Source organism: Artemia sp. Qi Xiang Cuo, chromosome 5 (genome assembly GCF_049724085.1).
Source record: "Artemia sp. Qi Xiang Cuo chromosome 5, ASM4972408v1, whole genome shotgun sequence".
Taxonomy (NCBI): Eukaryota; Metazoa; Arthropoda; class Branchiopoda; order Anostraca; family Artemiidae; genus Artemia; species Artemia sp. Qi Xiang Cuo.
Window position 1 is genome coordinate 53,109,581 of NC_142798.1, and position 13,522 is coordinate 53,123,102.

The 13,522-nt window shown below is 29.9% G+C and overlaps 1 protein-coding gene across 3 annotated transcripts in view; it reads left to right on the forward strand.

Moving 5' to 3' along the window:
* LOC148952265 (zinc finger CCHC domain-containing protein 24-like) overlaps positions 1-13,522 on the forward strand; it is a 38,114-nt gene that overhangs the window by 15,968 nt on the left and 8,624 nt on the right. The gene's annotated exons all lie outside the window — the stretch shown is intronic.

A 13,522-nucleotide genomic window follows, 5' to 3' on the forward strand; every position in this document is an offset into this window, starting at 1 on the left:
TACCGTAAAACCTCCTAAATTTGGAGGTTAATTTGGTAACCATATTCCATTGAAATCTGGGGTATACTGCTTTTCTCCTTTTCCCTTGCAGGCTATTTATGGAAACGATTCGAAATATTTGAATAATAGTTATTGTAGCTTAATTAACAGTTTAGTTTCAAAACGAAATTTTTCCACGTTAAGGTGCATGCACAAGGGTGCTGGCAGAAAATTTTCCGGGGGGGGGGGGGGGGGCAAACCCAAAAATAACAGTGGTGGTTGGGTGACATACAATATATTTCAGGGATTTTTTTTCGTAGGAATAAGTTCATTTTTAAATACTTTTATGATGAACTATCAAATAAAAAGAGCAACTAAATTGCTTGCAAAATGAAACAAAATACAGTAAATTTTAAACGACAAGGACTCCTGGCAAAAGGATCAATTTGTTTAATCAATAATATTTTTAATTATTAATTCAATTTTAAAAGAAAATCAAACTCGTACCAAAATTATAGAAAGATTGCTTTCGTAGATTATAACAGATATAGACTTGCCTTTATACAATTTCTTACGCCTTAGAATAGTTTGCACAAAGAGTAGAGATACTAAAAAATAATCCTGCCTGCATAGATCCTACGTTTTGATTTTATAACGGCCACGTAAAATGTACCTTTTTCATAACAGGACAATTCTCCCCCTCGAACTTAAATCCGTTATATAAACATACATTAAGAATAAGAATAGAACAGCGAAAGAAAAACAAATTTAAACTTACTATCCAGCTGTCAAACTTATCCTCTTTCTTTTTATTGTCCATTTCAATAAAAAAAAAAAATGAACAAGTTCAAAAAAATTTCCGTCAGAAGAGAATCTTATCAAATAGTTTGTGAAAAAAAAACAACTGGAAGTAAAGAGTGACTTGGACCAATATTCACCAAAACTAAAAATTTAATTCTCATGACAATTGCCACACCGGCAGTATTGGCTTTTTAGGCTAATTCTAAATATTTAATATTCTTTCAGTTTATTGTTACCCAGTCAAACCAAAAATCTGAGAAAATTGGTCTGATTTTTGAAAAAAGGGCCGCCCCCCCAAAAAAAAGCAAGCGATCTTATTGAAAGGCTCTTTATTAGGTACATAATATCAGAGAACCCTAGCTTAGAGGTTTCAAGCTCCAATCTTCAAAATGTGGAATTTCGCCTTTTTTTCAGAAGAACTATCGTCGATGCCTGTTTGTTTGTTTTGTTTTTTCCCAGGGCTAATTGTATCAAACCAAAGGTCCAAGATAATTGGTAGGGAGCTCATTTAAACGTAAATTTAAAGCTCCTTTTTTAGTGACCATATATATTGGACCTGGGCAAAGTCTTGTTTTCTTGCTATTTTAGGGCACAAAACTACAAGTGTACCCCAAAGAGGATGAATTTGCAATCAATTTAACATTCTGAGAAGTTAATTGATAGTAGTAACCAAGTTACTATTTTGCTTGCGTATATAGCAATTTCAATGCTATTTGCTCAGAGGTATAGCAATTTCTACATTATTCAATAGAAGCTTGACACCTTTTCAAAGAGAGCGAGTATAACTTGATTGGTGGCGGGGATTTGAATAAAAGGAATAGTTTTCTCTACTATTCGTATTAGTATGAAAATTAAATTCAAAGAAAACAGTTTATTTGTATGGATATTAGTAGAGGAAAAAATGAATGGTGTATTTACACTCTTAGAGATTAGAGATGGAGCCGAAGACAACAGCGGTGATGCACGAGCACCCATTGTGGCAGGGGAAATAACCTCTGATTGTAGACTATGTCTTGAATGGGACAGTATGTATGCTAGATGCGTGATATCATTAAGCAAATTTAAACAGGAGGAGCAACTATGTTTTGCTGAAAAACGGAATATTCTCCAAATAACTAAATTTCGAGCAGCATTTGGTATCCTATCAAAATGTATTTAAGAGTATGAAATGCATCTGTGAATATTATTGTCGTAATTATGTTCAATAAAATTGCTTCTAAATCAATGGTATTTTCTTTCTATAGTAGACTAGCATATATTTTTTAGAGTAGAAAAAAATTCTGGTTAGTCTAAAGTTGGTTGTGAGAGAATTAGGACTCAAAAAAAAAAAAAAAATGGATAGATTCGAGAAAGATCGAATCATGAGGAATCTAGTTCTTATGAAAAAACGTTTAGTTCTAGACGATGATTTTCTAGAGTTGTCTATTCAAAGGAAGATATTTTGTCGAGGAATACTTGTAGATATAATGAAAACTGATTCTCCATCATTAGACTATTGTATGAAGCTTCTACATTGTGGTCCAAATGCATTTGCACAATTTATTGATATATTGATCACGACACGGCAAAATGATATTGTGGATATGCTTTTAAACATTAGTTTAGAAATTTAGGACTTTTTTTCATGAGAAAGATGGTGCTCAAGGATGATTTACTCCTCTCTCTCTCTCTCTATCTCACACAATTTTTTATTTTGCTATGTCAGTTTCAGTGTGGTAGTGAGATCGTAAGCATACGAAAAAATTTTCCATACATGTCTGTTATGTATGCACACACCAGGCAGCTGTTCATCATGTGCGGATTACACAATGATTGATGAGTATGATGAAAAATGTAGATTATGCAACCCGTGTAAATTGCATAGAGGATATGCTGTACAAATTAAAGGTTGTAATGCTTAACCCGTCTTTATTCTTTAGAATAGTTCTATTGTAAACAAGTAACAAACTCTTTCCTGAAAGTCAGCTCTTGGATACACAATGGAGAAACTTAATTTAAGAAACAATGAAAAAAAAATTGTAAGTAAGTAAGTAACAAACTCTTTCTTGAATTCATCTCTTGGATATATGATACAGAAATTTTCATTAAAGAAATTATGAAAAAATTTTAAGTAAGTAGCAAATTATTTCTTGAATTCACCTGCTGGATAAACAAACACATTTCGTTCAAGAAATTATGACGAAATTCCAAGTAAGTAACAATCTCTTTATTGTTTACATGACTTAGAAACACGATGTAGAAATTAGTTTCAAGAAATTATTAAAAAATTCTCAGTAAGTAACTATTTCTTTCTTGAAGTCATCTTTTGGATACACAATATGGAAATTTCATTCAAGAAATTATGAAACTATTTGTCAGTAAGTAACAAAATTTATTGATTTCACCTCTTGGATATACAGTACAGATATTTGATTCAAGAAATTATGAAAAAATCGCAAGTAGGTAACTTTTTTTCTCTTTATCACAAACAATTTTCACTTAGCTAAATGATGTAGAAATTTAATTCAAGAAATTATTAAAAAATTCTCAGTAAGTAACAATTTCTTTCTTGAAGTCAACTCTTGGATATGCAATACTGAAATGTCAAGAAATTATGAAAATATTTGTAAGTAAATAACAAACTCTTTATTGATTTCACCTCTTGGATATACAGTACAGATACTTCATTCAAGAAATTATGAAAAAATTGCAAGTAAGTAACTTTTTGTTTTCTTTATCACAAACAATTTTCACTTAGCTACATGATGTAGGGATTTAATTCAAGAAGGTATTAAACTATTCTGAGCAAGAAACGATATTATTCCTGAAGTCAACACTTCGATACAAAATAGACAATTTCATTCAAGAAAATATAAAAAAACTTTAAATGAGTAACAAACTCTTTCCTTAATTCAACTGGTGGATTAATGAAAATACATTTCGTTGAAGAAATTGCGACAAAATTCTAAGTAAGTAACAAACTCTTTATTGTTTTCACGAGTTAGATATACGATGTAGAAATTAAATTCAATAAATTATGAAAAAAAATCTCAGTAAGTAAAAATTCAGTTATTGAATCCATCTCTTGTATGAACTATACGGAAATTAAATGCAATATATTATTAAAATATTATAAAGTAATTAACAAGATATTTATTAATTTAAAATATTTGATATAAAGTAAAGATACTAAATTAAAGAAACTGTGAAAAAATCGCAAATAAGTAACTTTTTTTCTCTTTATCACAAACAATTTTCACTTAGCTACACGATGTAGAAATTTTATTCAAGAAATTATGAAAAAATTCTCAGTAAGTAACAATTTCTTTTTTGAAGTCAACTCTTGGATACACAATACGGAAATTTCATTCAAGAAATTATGAAAAAATTGTAACTAAGTAGCAAATTCTTTCTTGAATTCACCTGTTGGATAAACAAAAAGACATTTCGTTCAAGAAATTATGACAAAATTCTAAGTAAGTAACAAACCACGAGTTAGATATACGATGTAGAAATTAAATTCAAGAAATTATGAAAAAAATTCTCAGTAAGTAACAATTTCTTTCTTGAAGTGAACTCTTGGATAAACAATAATGAAATTTCATTCAAGACATTATGAAAATATTTGTAAGTAAGTAAGTAAGTAACAAACTCTTTTTTGATTTCACCTCTTGGATATACAGTACAGGTACTTCATTCAAGAAATTATGAAAAAATCGCAAGTAAGTAACTTTTTTTCTCTTTATCACAAACAATTTTCACTTACCTACACGATGTAGAAATTTAGTTCAAGAAATTATTAAAAAATTCTCAGTAAGTAACAATTTCTGTCTTGAAGTCAACTCTTAGATACACAATAGGTAAATTTCATTCAAGAAATTATGAAAAAATTGTAACTATGTAGAAAATTCTTTCTTGAAATCACCTGTTGAATAAACAAAAAGGCAGTTCGTTCTAGAAATTATGACAAAATTCGAGGTGAGTAACAAGCTCTCTATTGTTTTCACGATTTATATACAAGACTTATAAAATTCTGTTTATAATTTATTTAATCATTCTCATTCTAATTAGCAAGGTAGATCTTTAACTTACATTGTAGATAAATAAAAAAACCAGTTCGGTATATTGATAATGACAAAATTCTAAATCAGTAACTAATTCTTTATGGTTTTCGCGAGATAGATATACGATTTAGACAATAATTTCAAGAAACTATGAAATTATTCTCAGTAAGTAACCATTTCTTTCTTGAAGTCAACTCTTGGATACACAATACGGAAATTTCATTCAATAAATTATGAAAATATTTGTAAGTAAGTAACAAACTCTGTATTAATTTCACCTCTTGGATATACAGTACAGATACTTCATTCAAGAAATTATGAAAAAATCGCAAGTAAGTAACTTTTTTTTTCTCTTTATCACAAACAATTTTCACTTATCTACAAGATGTAGAAATTTAATTCAAAAAATTATGAAAAAATTCTCAGTAAGTAACTATTTCTTTCTTGAAGTCAACTCTTGGATACACAATACGGAAATTTCATTCAAGAAATTATAAAAATATTTGTAAGTAAGTAACATGCTCTTTATTGATTTCACCTCTTGAATATACAGTACAGATAATTCATTCAAGAAACGTGATTAGACACGTTTTGAAACTACATGCTATTTGCATGCCTTTCCTTGGCACCTTTCCAAACGAGTGGGGATTCCCCACTGGTTCCTACACATTGCAAAAAGTTAGCAGTACGAAAACTCCACGTTTTCAACCAGACTGGTTTTTTAGACAACACCCATTTTTAGGGACCAATCAGAGACAGCGGAGGTTTTCTACACACAACGATGGCGCATACATAGTGAGAGAGACATGCAAAGTCGACATAGCTTTATTTCATTTTTTTAAGGTTAATTTAGACGAGGTTACGTGGCGCCCGTACCCTCGTCTAAATTAACCTGAAAAAAATGAAATAAAGCTATGTCGACGTTGCATGTTTCTATCCCTATGTATGCACCTTCGTGGTGTGTAACCAATCACCAATCAAGTTATTGTATATTGAGCAACCTCCACTGTCTCTGATTGGTACCTAAAAATGAGTGTTGTCTAAAAAACCAGTCTGGTTGAAAACGTGGAGTTTTCGTACTGCTAACTTTTTGCAATGTGTAGGAACCAGTGGGGAATCCCCGCTCGTTTGGAAAGGTGCCAAGGAAAGGCATGCAAATAGCATGTAGTTTCAAAACGTGTTTAATCATGTTTCTTAAATGAAGTATATGTACTGTATATTCAAGAGGTGAAATCAATAAAGAGCTTGTTACTTATTTACAAATATTTTTATAATTTCTTGAATGAAATTTCCGTTTTGTGTATCCAAGAGTTGACTTCAAGAAAGAAATTGTTACTTACTGAGAATTTTTTCATAATTTCTTGAATTAAATTTCTACATCGTGTAGCTAAGTGAAAATTGTTTGTGATTAAGAGAAAAAAAAGTTATTTACTTGCGATTTTTTCAAAATTTCTTGAATGAAGTATCTGTATTGTATATCCAAGAGGTAAAATCAATAAAGAGTTTGTTTCTTACTTACAAATATTTTCATAATTTCTTGAATGACATTTCCGTATTGTGTATCCAAGAGTTGACTTCAAGAAAGAAATGGTTACTTACTGAGAATTTTTTCATAATTTCTTGAATTTAATTTCTACATCGTATATCTAACTCGTGAAAACAATAAAGAGTTTGTTACTTACTTAGAATTTTGTAATAATTTCTTGAACGAAATGTCTTTTTTTTTATCCAACAGTTGAATTCAAGAAAGAATTTGCTACTTAGAATTATATTTTTTTCATAATTTCTTTAATTTAATTTCTACATCGTATATCTAACTCGTGAAAAAAATAAAGAGTTTGTTTCTTACTTATATTTTTTTCATAATTTATTGAACGAAATATATTTTTGTTTATACACCAGGTGAATTATAGAAATAATTTGCTACTTAGTTACAATTTTTTCATAATTTCTTAAATGAAATTTCCGTATTGTGTATTTATTAGTTGACTTCAAGAAATAAATAGTTACTTACTGAGAATTTTTTCATAATTTCTTGAATTAAATATCTACATCGAGTAGGTAAGTGAAAATTGTTTGTGATAAAGAGAAAAAAAAAGTTACTTACTTGCGATTTTTTCATAATTTCTTGAATGAAGTATCTGTACTGTATATCCAAGAGGTGAAATCAATAAAGAGTTTGTTACTTGCTTACAAATATTTTCATAATTTCTTGAATGAAATTTCCGTATTGTGTATCCAAGAGTTGACTTCAAGAAAGAAATTGTTACTTACTGAGAATTTTTTCACAATTTCTTGAATTTAATTTCTAAATTGTATATCTAACTCTTGGTTTGTTACTTACTTAAAGTTTTTTTATAATTTCTTGAACGAGATGTCTTTTTGCTTATTCAACAGGAGAATTCAAGAAATAATTTACGACTTAGTTACAATTTTTTCATAATTTCTTGAATGAAATTTCAGTATTGTCTATCTAAAAGTTGACTTCAAGAAAGAAATTTTTACTTACTGAGAATTTTTTCATAATTTCTTGAATTAAATTTCTACATCATGTAGCTAAGTGAAAATTGTTTTTGATAAAGAGAAAAAAAGTTACTTACTTGCGATTTTTTCATAATTTCTTGAATGAAGTATCTGTACTGTATATCCAAGAGGTGAAATTAATAAAGAGTTTGTTACTTATTTACAAATATTTTCATAATTTCTTGAATGAAATTTCCGTATTGTGTATCCAAGAGTTGACTTCAAGAAAGAAATTGTTACTTACCGAGATTTTTTTTCATAAATTCTTTAATTTAATTTCTATGTCGTATATCTAAATATTGAAATCACTAAAGAGTTTGTTGATTACTTAGAATTTTGTCACAATTTCTTGAATGAAATGTATTTTTGTTAATCGAACAGTTGAACTCAAGAAAGAATTTGCTATTCAGTTACAATTTTTTCATTATTTCTTGAATGAAATTATGTATTGTGTATCCAAGTGTTGACTTCAAGAATAATATCGTTTCTTGCTCAGAGTATTTTTATAACTTCCTTAATGAAATCCCCAAATCGTTTAACTAAGTGAAAAATAGTTTGTCATAAAGAAAAAAAAAGTTAATTACTTGTTATTGATTCATTAATTTATAGAATGAAGTATCGGTACTGTATATCCAAGATGTTAAATAAAAAAAGAGTTTTTACTTAATAGAAAAAATTTTCATACTTTCTTGAATTAAATTTCCATATTGCGTATCCAAGAGTTGACTTCAATAAAGAAATTGTTACTTACTGAGAATTTTTAAATAATTTCTTGAATTAAATTTATACATCCTTTAGATACTTGAAAATTGTTTGTGATAAAGAGAAAAAAAGTTATTTACTGGCGATTTTTTTCATAATTTCTGGAACGAAATATCTCTACTGTATATCCAAGAGGTGAAATCAATAAAGAGTTTGTTACTTACTTAAAAATATTTTAATCATTTCTTGAATGAAATTTCCTTACTGTGTATAGAAGAGTTGACTTCAAGAAAGAAATTGTTACTTAATGATAATTTTTAAATAATTACTTTAATTAAATTTCTACATCATGTAGCTAATTTAAAATTGTTTGTGATAAAGAGAAAAAAAAAGTTACATAATTGAAATTTTTTAAAAATTTCTTGAATGAAGTATCTTTAATGTATATCCAAGAGGTGAAATCAATAAAGAGTTTGTTACTTACTTAAAAATATTTTCATAATTTCTTGAATGAAATTTCCATATTGTGTATCCACGAGATGAATTCAAGAAAGAAATGGTTAATTAATTAGAATTTTTTGATAATATCTTGAATTAAATTTCTACATCATGTATCTAAGTCATGTAAACAATAAAGAGTTTTTTACTTACTTAGAATTTTGTCATAATTTCTTGAACAAAATGTCTTTGTTTATCCAGCAGGTGAATGCAAGAAAGAACTTGCTACTTACTTACAATTTTTCATAATTACTTTAATGAAAATTTCTGTATTGTGTATCCAAGAGGTGACTTCAAGAAAGAATTTGTTACTTACTTACTTACAATTTTTTTTCATAGTTTCTTAAATGAAGTTTCTGCATTGTGTATCCAAGAGGTGACTTCAGGAAAGAGTTTGTTACTTGTTTACAATAGAACTATTCTAAAGAACAAAGACGGGTTAAGAATTACAGCCTTTGATTTTTACAACATGTCCTCTATGCAATTTACACCGTTCGTATAATCCACACATTTCACCTTATTCTTCAATCACTGTGTAAGTCGAACATGATGACAAACATCCCTGCGAACGCATACATAGTGTTCCTGTATGAAGAATTTTGTCATGTGCTGACGCTCTCACTGCCACAATGAAACTGACATATCAAAAACAAAAATGGTCTGGGATAGAGAGAGAGAGAGAGAGGATTAAATTATCCTTGAGCATCTTATTTCTCATGAAAAAAAAGTTTTTTATTTTAAGACTAATTTATAAAAGCATATCCAAAACATCATTTTGCAATTTTGCGATCAATATATAGATAAATTTCGATAATGCATTTGAACCACAATGATGAAACTTCTTACAATTTTCTAATGATGGAGAATGAGTTTTCATTATATTTACAATTATTTATCGACAAAATATCTTCATTTGAATAGACAACTCTAGAAAATCATCGTCTAGAACTAAATATTTGTTCATAAGAACTAGATTTCTCATGATTCGCTCTTTCTCGAATATTTCCATTTTTTAGAGTTCTAAATCTCCCAAAGCCAACTTCAAACTAACCAGAATTTTTTTCTACTCTAAAAAATATACGCTAGTTTACTATAGAAAAAAAAAAAACAATTGATTTAGAAACAATTTTAATGAACATAATTACAATAATAATAATCACTGATGCATTCTGTTCTCATCAATATATTTTGATAGGACATCTAATGCTGACCAAAGTTTATTTATATGGAGAAGATTCACTTTTCCAGCCAAACACAACTGCTCCTCCTGTTTAAATTTGCTTAATGATATCACATATCTACTATACATAGTGTCCCATTCAAGGCATAGTCTACATCCAGCGGTTATTTCCACAGCTACATTAGGTACTCGTGCGTCACTGCTGCTGTTTTCAGCTCCATCTTTAATCTCCAATAATGTAAATGCACCACTAATTTTTTCCTCTACTAATATCCTCGCAAATAAACTATTCTCTTTGAAATCAATTCTCTTACTAATACGAATAGTAAAGAAAACTATTCCTTTTATTCAAATCTCAATCACCAATCAAGTTATACTCACTCTCTTTGAAAAGGTGGCAAGCTTCTATTGAATAATGTAGAAATTGCTATACCTCTGAGCAAATAGCATTGAAATTGCTATATACGCAAGCAAAATAGTAACTTGGTTACTACTATTGATTTAAACGTATGAATAACTATATTTTAGGCTTTCCAGTTGTAAAAGAAGCTATGTCACACGGTGGCAGTACAGGATTCCACCAAGTTGATTCGCTTTATTTGTAATGAAATTAGGCTACGTTTGGCGGTCTGTAATTGCAGATCAGCAATAATGAGGGGGATGAGTCATTGTTTAGGTGGGGGTAGGGTGATTCCGAAAAAAACACATTTTAATGAACAAACTGCTTAGGCTCTTCACGAGGCTTCAGGTAAATGTTGAAAGAGGTAGGGGGAGTAGGAATTAATTAAATTGTTTCGCTATACAGCAAAAACGTTACATTCTCATTTCTACCAGCACAGAGGTGGAAAAGGCAAGGCAGATCATAATCAGCCCCGCCAGGAAATTTGTTTTGGGGTGGCAAATACTGCAAGGAACTTAGTTTTCAGCAATTTTAAATGGTGTTATTTTCTTTTTCTATTTATATGAAGTACCTCAATGACAAACAATACAACTTCTGTTCTTCCAACCGAAATGATTTTGCAGTAATATTGACAAGGACTTCTTACCAAAATTACTATTCGTCGCCAATTTTTTAAGTAATTCAAATTTCATCCAAAATTGAAATTGGAAATTTAAACCTAGGATGATACTGATACACGTACAATTATGGATTTATACATTTTAAAAGCAATTGACCAGGGATTTAAGGGACCGGTACCTCAAATTATATCTTGGTTAGGCCAGGGTATGATTTGAAAAACAATCAGAAGTTAAATAAAAAAAGAGCTTTTCAACTGAAAGCAAGAAACAAGTTTGAAACCTATTTGAAAAGATTATTCCTTATATGAAGGGGGCTGTCTCCTCCTTAGCTCCTTACTCTTTACTGCGAAATTTGGCTTTTTTTCCAAACTTTAAAGAAAATTTGCAATGAGAAAGATAAGATTTTTCAAAGCACTAAAAATACTTTTGTTTAGTAAGTAATGTGTTGAGAAGGAGGCAGTCCCGCTTATATACAAAGTAATTTAAAATTGCGTTAAGTTTTAAACTTGCTCCTTACTTTAGTTTAACACCCTTTTCTATTTGTTTAATTACATTTCATGAAACTGTAAGGTTTTATGAATACAGTACTTTTGGTAACACAGAAAAAACGATCTATATTTCAATGATCTCTGTTTGGATTTTGATGATTAATTAAGAACTTCGCGGAAACGCGCTGTAATTAAGGAGCGACCCGGCTCAATAGTAGCCAACACTCTAAAAATCTGAATTTGGATACCAATTGATATATCAAAAGAATTGGATTAATATGCTGATTCCAAATATATACGTTTATTAAGTTTAGTTTGACTCATCAGAAGCTACGAGCGGGGTAAAATTTGTCGGATTTTCAAAAAAGGGGGAAAGACTCCCTCGAAGTCACAGAGTTTTAATGAAAATCACAGCATCGGTTTCAGCGTTTCATAAAACTATACTGTAGAGGTTTCAAGCTCATATCTGCAAAAATGTGGAATTTTGTAATTTTTGCCAGTAGAAAGATCACGGATGCGTTTCTTTTTTATTTTTATTTTTTTATATTTTCGTATTGACCCAGTGGGCCTAGACCGTCTAGAGAGGGTTCATTCTAATTTAAATAAAAGATTCTAGTTCCCTTTTTAAGAGACAAAAATAATTGGACGGCAATTAGGCCCCCTCCCACGTCACCTTTTTTCAAAATCGTCCGATCAAAATTTTGAGATAGCTTTTACTTCAGCATAGTTGAAAGGCCCAATAACTATGTTTTTAGAGATAAAATGGCCCCCTTCAGCCCCTGGGGAAAGGTTTTTAAGTTATAAAATTTAACCATTGCTTTATTTGTTATTGGGAATATGCATACATTTTTTGGGTGGGGAGGGGAAGAATTCTCTGCTGAGAGGATTTTACACGGGGAAAATTTTCCATGGAGCGGAAAGTTTCCAGGGGGTCGAACTTTTCTGGGGAAATTTTACACTTGGTGTACTTTCAGAACTCCTATACAAAATTCCTTTATATATCTTGCTTTTTCTTTACCAATTCAATTTTAGGCGTGGAGATGTTAAAGGTAATTGACCGAGGTAAATTTTTCCCAGGATTGAATTGCCCAGAGGATATTTTTGTGGGAAGAGGGATTTTTCCGTGGAGGGGGGCCAGGCATCCTGGCGTTTAAAAAAACGATCAGAAATTCAATTAAAAAACAAGTATTTTCAACTGAAAGTAAGGAGCAACATTAAAACTTTTTTCGGATATTTTTGTGGATATTTTGCAACAATATCGACAGTTTTGAACTTGGTTATCAAACACCAAAATATTTTATGCCATTAAAGTCAATTGTTTATAAAAAGTAACCCAATGTCAAAGTGGCTGGTTCAATGTAAAGCATTAGTACTAAGATTAAGAAAATCAAATAAAAATTTTAATTCGGTGTTTTTACTTTAATTTTGGCTACCAAAAACCAATATATTGGACACCTTTATACTTCATAACTGTAAAAAAAATTAAATTTATCTCAAAGCGACAACTAGATAAATACAATCAATCCTGTAAAAATAAATAAATAATAATAAAATACAAAAAACGTATCCGTTCAGGGGGAAAACACCAAAATTCCCTGCATTCCATTCAGGGGAAACATTTCTAATTAAATTGACTTCATATATCAGCTTATTACTCTGGCAATGCAAGCAAAAGTTGACGGCATATTTTTACCGAAATTGGCCCTTATTAAGTTGTTTTCCTTGTGTTTTCTTTAATTATACGAACTTTCTTGTGTACCAATAACTGCACTAATTACTAATAAACAAATACATATTCAGGATTACCATAAAAAGCTGATTCCTTGATTGAATGTTATCAATAGTAAGGCTCTTACACTTTAGTTATAGGGTCAAAATCTGTTAGCAGGCAGTCAAGAATGGGGTAACACACATTTTTTCCATCGTTTTTTCATGTTCTGCTTTTTTTCTTTTTGTTTCCTTATGTAAGTGACATTAGACTGATTAAAACAGTAACATAACACTAAGGCTTGACCCAAGAGAATATTCTTGGGTTTCCTAAGAATATGAAGACTGTCTAGTATCTACGTCTTAATTACATCAGCATTATGCTTAAATGATGGTTTTCCGTCAAGGAAAACGCCTAAAGATCAGATTAAAGTAACTGAGGACAAACATGTGACGATCTCGATATAGTTAAACAACTCAAATTAAAAACTGTATTTGTCTCCAAAGATGTAAGAACGCTATTTAAAGTGTGAGTAGCTACAGGTTAAATTTGAATCCAACTATTGTTTAAGATATAGTCT